This window comes from Mugil cephalus, chromosome 1 (assembly GCF_022458985.1).
Source record: "Mugil cephalus isolate CIBA_MC_2020 chromosome 1, CIBA_Mcephalus_1.1, whole genome shotgun sequence".
Classification (NCBI taxonomy): Eukaryota; Metazoa; Chordata; class Actinopteri; order Mugiliformes; family Mugilidae; genus Mugil; species Mugil cephalus.
In genome coordinates, this window is record NC_061770.1 from 18930916 (window position 1) to 18937332 (window position 6417).

The window sequence follows — 6417 nt, forward strand, 5'->3', positions numbered from 1 at the left end:
GGTTTGTCTGAGGTGAAGGATTATTAATTATTAAAGCAAACAGAGTTCTGCGCATTATTAGGACAGCCCCAGCAAATGGCTCACTTTGTTATTGTGCGTTATTGGAAGTGAAAATCAATAGGAGAATATCCCAGTTTTATTCATTTTAAATGAATGTACATAAAAAACAAGAAAGTGAACAAGAGGCGACCAGCATTCAGTAGAAAAACTTTTGTTTAAAAATTGGAGATAATCTAGTTGAATCTTTTATATGGTTATTTAAGTATTTTTACTGGTATTCCACTCATGTTGAGCTCAATACCTCCACTGCATATGAACTTCACTGACAACTAAAAGCCTTGAAACCCTGTGTTTTACTATCATGTCACCGACCTCCCTGCCTTGCTTCCCAAAGTAGGGCCGTCCAGAATGAACAAGGGTCACCATAGTGACAGGCGCGCTGCATCCCTTCCCCACACTGGTGACAGCTCATTTTGTGAGCCATGGCTTTAGCACCGAAAGAGCAGAGGGCCCTATAATGATCAGCTTTTAGCGCTGGCACTGGGCGGCTCAACAAGCCATCAGGTATCATTAGGCCCTGCTGGGGAAAACAATCTCGTCATTCCCAATGGTGCTCCCAAACAGGGGAACTCTTTGGGAGAAATACACTCACCGGCCACTTTATTAGGTACACCTTGCTAGTATTAATTCTTTGTGTCTTTCAACAAGGTGTTGGAAACATTCCTCAGAGATTTTGGTTCATATTAACATGACAGCATCACGCTGCTGCTGCAGATTTGTCAGCTGCACATCCATGGTGCAAATCTACCGTTCCACCACATCCCAAAGGTGCTCTATTGTATTGAGATCTGGTGACTGTGGAGGCCATTGGAGTACATTGAACTCATTGTTGTGTACAAGAAACCAGTGTGAGATGATATGAGCTTTGTGACATGGTGCGTTATCCTACTGGAAGTAGCCACCAGAAGATGGGTACACTGTGGTCATAAAGGGATGGACATGGTCAGCAACAATACTCAGGGAGGCTGTGGCATTTAAACCATGCTCAGTCACAGAGAGACAAGTTCATTATTCCTCCTGAGCATATCGTCAATATAAACATTTTTTTTTTTTTTTACCTCAGACTGCCTCAGCTAGTCAAGCTAGTGCATTACACACACAAAGTGAGTCTGTCTGAAAGGGATGAGTCAGGAAGAAGCTGCAGGCACTGAAACCAGAGTTACCAGGTTAATAAAGTACAAGTCTAAACACAACGTCCATTCCAGTTCAGCAAATAAAACATGTACATACAGTACTGTATAAATGAATATGTAAATTTAGAACGTTTTTGTTGTTGTATGTGTTAATTAATACGGTGCAAGGTGTAAATAGCCGAGAAAATCTGCTTTTTCTAAAAATCAACCCAATTTACTTTTATCTAAATCATATTTTTATTTTCACCATAACTCTTTGTGGCTGGTGTTTGTTTGAGGACACAGCCTTCCTCTCGGCGGAGCATTGCCACACAACCTGCCCGTTCACACCTTTCCTCAGAAGCATTCAACCGAGCGCTGGGTGTTAATACGACCTGTCTTGACTGACAGAGGCCAAGTTAGGGAGCCGTTTGATGTTAACCGTTTCTAAATTTTCACTAACGGGGGATGAAAATGAGCTGTGACACCTCTGTTAAAAAAAAAAAAAAAAAGGCAACAAACACAGAGATCATGTAAACTGTCACAAAGGCTGCTTACAGTGAAGGTAACATGGTAAAAATGTGTGTGTCTGGCAAAAACAATATCGTGTAGGTCTCGCTTGTGCCTCCAAAACAGTTGTGACCCATCAGAGAATGAACATGGGCCTTCTGAGGGTGTCCTGTGGTGTCTGGCAATAGGATGTTGTTAATGGTGGCCCTTTAGGTCCCTTTAGGTCCTATGACTTGAGTGGAGGGGCCTCTGTGGATCAGGCTTAATCCAGTGCATCCCATAGAAACTTGAATTTGGAGGCCAGGTTGTGTTGTGCGTTTTGTTGGGTTAAACCATTTTTTTTTTTTTTTGGTTGTGTGTGTGTGTGTGTCTATGTTAGGCTGCATCCTGCTGGGGATGACTGCTCAATCAAGGAGTGTCATTTTTATGGGGTGGGCATGCCTGGTCTAGGTGGGTGGTTCATGTCTGAGTATCATCCACACGAATGCCAGGTCCAAATGTTTCTCAGCAGAACACTAAATTTTCATTGACATAGTCGATGATATTTACTTCTCCTCTCAGTGGTTTTAATGTAGTGACTGATCAGGGTATAATAGAAGAAATACACAATTTGAGTCATAGCAGGAGACTGGAGATAAAGACATGGGCAAATTTAAGAGTGATTTTATTATTATTTCTGGCACAACATGACCTGCTATGAAGCTGCATAGAGGAGGAAAAGAAATTGCAGTAATGTCAAGATTCCTGTAGTAGTAAATGGAACAGCTTTATCAGACCAATGCGCTTCGGCTTGTGGTCTTCATCGGGGTCATCAAGAAACACACTGGAAAAGGGGGACAATTTAAATTATGTCCTTTCTACAGACTTGAAAGCGGCACAGAGAAATTAATCTTTGCATCGAAGCTTCCAGAGTGACATAACTGTCATGTGTACCCAAACGCAGCCAATATGACTTTAATGAAAACTCACTCCAGAGAGCAAAAGGCGTTGCAGGAAAGACAGGGTATCCAAAAATCAACTACAAAAAAAAAAAAGACGACTTGACCGAGAACAAAGGGTAAGACGGGGCTATATATGCACACCGGTGCAGGGGCTAACGAGACACAGGTGAGACTAATGAGGGTGTAGCACGCAAGGAGAAACCAATCCCATAATCAAAGGGGGAAAATACAGGAAGTAAAACAAGACAAGAATCGCCAAGGAAGAACTTTACGAAAGGAAACACAAGAAAATGCTGTCTACCGTCAAGTGTACTTGCTCTTTTTTCCAAACACTGGACACTGTTTTGTTCAAATTACGGGTGTTTGCTCAAAATGCGTGCACGAACCATTGCCTCCCCGGTGGGACTCAATAAATCATTGTTGTTTTGAGAAGTGTTTAATGGTAGAGGAGGCTTGCATTGGGCGGCACAGTGGTGTGGCACCGATGCCTCGCAGCAAGAAGGAAGGTCCTGGGTTCAAATGCCGTGTCCCAAATTGCCCCCAAACCCCTACATAGATAGGGCCCTACATAGGGGTAACGTCATTTTGTAGTGGTGTCCGAAACCTTAGTGATGAAATTCAATGCCCTACATAGGAGACTCAAAATTTCCCCTAACGCAGTAGTGACCGTCTGATGGTCCCTCAACGGGTGGTGGATATATCAGGTAACATTTTCACGGCTCCAAAAGTTACTGTGGAAATTACAATCACTAATCACTATAAGGATAACCAGGTGGCAGTCTGACCGAAAGCTGTTGGGATTTAGCTCACTATATAGTGAAACCCTATATAGCGAGTAGGGGTTAGGGAGTGAGTGAACGATTTCAGACACAGCCACAGTCATTAGGTTAGTTGGTGATTCTAAATTGGCCGTAGGTGTGAGTGTGAGTGGTGGTCTGTCTCTCTGTGTTAGCCTCGCCATAGACTGGCGGCCTGTCCAGGATGTACCCAACAACAGCTGGGACTGGCTCCAGCCCCCACCTGCGACCCTCCAGAGGACAAGTAGTTACACATTTAGTTCAAATTCAAAGTTACGAAATTAGAAAACGATCTCGCCCTTTTAGCTAGGCAGCTAAAGGGACGTTAAGACTGTTTGCTCCAAATGTGTCCACGAACTGTCGCCTCCGTTACCAGACTCAATAAATGCAAATAAACCATTGTTGTTTTCAGATGTGTTTAATGCTAGAGGAGGCTTGCACTTCTAAAATAGCCTCCTCCAGTCTGAACGTCTTTGTCTCTACGTTACCTCAAGGGTCAACGCTTCTACTTCTTCTTCTTCACATTTGAGAAGCTGGGATTTTTGGCCATTCATTTGTTAATTAGCTGCTAAATATCGTTTGCCCTAAATTATCAATGGAGTGCCTTAAAAAATAATGAAAATGCCATGTATGGTGGCCGTCAACAACTATTTGTTTTTGCCCTAGGGCGTAGGTCTTCAAAAGGGGGGTCTGCGCCCCCATTGGGGGGTCCGCGGAGGTACTGCAGCAGGGTCACAAAATCTTTGGTTGATTAGACATTTTGGTTGATTAGACATTACCTTCTAACAACAGTACGTGCCAAAAGAGGTGTTCCTTCAGACCACCAAAGCGACTGCACGCTGCCACTTTTATTTAAAACAGAAAGTGAACAAATCACATTATCAGTGATGACAAATATTCTAAGTGAACCAAACAAAGGGACCCGAATCAGCGCGCTAATTTGTAATTTTCCAGACTGATTGTGCAGGTTAAAAGCTCGGAAGCTCTCTCACACAATTAGCATACTTGAACACAAAAACCTGCAGTAAATTAGGTTGATTAAGCGCGGAGGACAAAACATACAGCAAAACGTGTGGTGGTAAAAACAAAATAATAAGAAAAACTATGTTAAAAAGCTTTGTAAATTCAGAGGTGAGTGCTAATTCTCTGTAGCATTTTTCTAACAGGCTACTTTCGCAGTGCACATTATGATTTGATCGGGTTTTGCGACGAAAATATTAATTCACGGAGCCTGACTTTGTCTTTGTAATGAAATAAGATGTTCTGAGAGTAGTGTTTCTTTGCTAAATGTCTCAGTAGCTTTCACGCGTTATATTAATATGTATTTGGGATCGTGTATGCTTACTATTTGATCACCAGAAGTGATTCCCCCGCGTGATGAAAGGTCACTGTTTTTGCGCTGAGAGATAAAACTCCTCCAGCATCGAACAGCCGTATATATGCCCACCCACACATGATGATTTACCACCGGCCAAAATCATCCCAAATAAGAAAGTTTAAAACTATTCTGTGCATATGTAACCGCATCGGGTTTACTTTGAAGTTGTTTTCCCCTCTTACGAGGTGCACCAACAATATCTAAGTCTTTGTTATTTTTAAACACCGGCACATATGAAGTCACATTTAAATTTGAATTACACAGTTAGGCCTGAGCACTCCTTTCCCTCCTCCTCCTTCAGATCAAAAGGAAAGCCAATAAAATGCTTCGCTGGCAGGCATCGGCTTTGATGTTTCTCCTCTGCATGCTCATTTGAGCCCAGGGGCATAAAGTCAGGAGTGGACAGCACCTCCATTGATATCAAATTGTATTGTATTTATAATCTCAGCCCCCAGAGACACTGATTGCCCCAAGAAGCTGTTTTTTTAATTTTTTTTTTAGTAAAATTCTTTTTCGACATTTGCTCATTCTACAATTTGTCAATTTGTTTTTATTCTAGTTATTCTCTTTGAAATTTTATTATTTTTTTTTTGTCTTTTGTGAACGCACATAAGAATGGAAGATGCCCCGCAATGAACTGTAATCAAAGGAGCCCGCAGAAGGCTTTGTCTCTTCCGTACCGCTGAAGGGAGTGACGGAGGGGTTGTGAGAGCCGTGTAATTACATAGCTTTGAAATTGACGGTGCTGTAACCCACCATCAAACTTTGTTTTCAGGGGATTTTTTACATTGTCTCGTTCAATAAAAACCAGGATAGACCCTTGAAGAGCTTCTCTCTCCGCCCGGGTCTCAAACGCGCACACACCGTGACCACAATGGAGGGAAGAAAATGCCATCATCACGGCCCTTAATGTTCCACCTGTAATTGAAACAGAAGCGCGAACGTTAACTTGTGCGTATGCACCTGCGAAACAAGCACGATTTATGAGTCATTAGCGGCTATTCTTCTTTTACGGGAAGATGATGACACTGTTAGGTATGAAGAGTACTCAAGGGCTTTTGTGGGATTTCTATGCATGCTGGATGTACGTTATGATGCAGGTTATTTAACTGTTGGCACATCTTAATGGAGGTCTTTGCTTATTATTGCTACACCTCCGCAAAGAAATGGGCACTGATTGCCTTCGAACACAGCCACTTATATAAGCAGCTAGGTTTATATATTTTTGGAATGAGATTTGGTTATTTGAGCTGTTGACAAAAACTTGTTCAAGTTACACTAATATATAGTTTTACTAATATTTAGTTTTGTACACTGTTGCCTATAAAGATGGAATAAAATATATATTTTTTTGCCTCTTCTACTGAAGTGATTGTGACTGTGTGATTTATATAAACAGGAGTAAAAAGTGTTATATTATTCCACCTGTATGGGCAGCGGTGTGCACAGTCCCCTATTTTCCTGGACTCGTATGTAAGTGGACACTTCAATCAAATCAAAAGCGGTTTCATTACATAGATATAAATTCAATATGTTCTGGCAAACAGCAAATGTAACCGGACACACGTGGGACGTTTTTCTACGCGAAAAAGACATTTCTCAACACTTGATATAAGCTT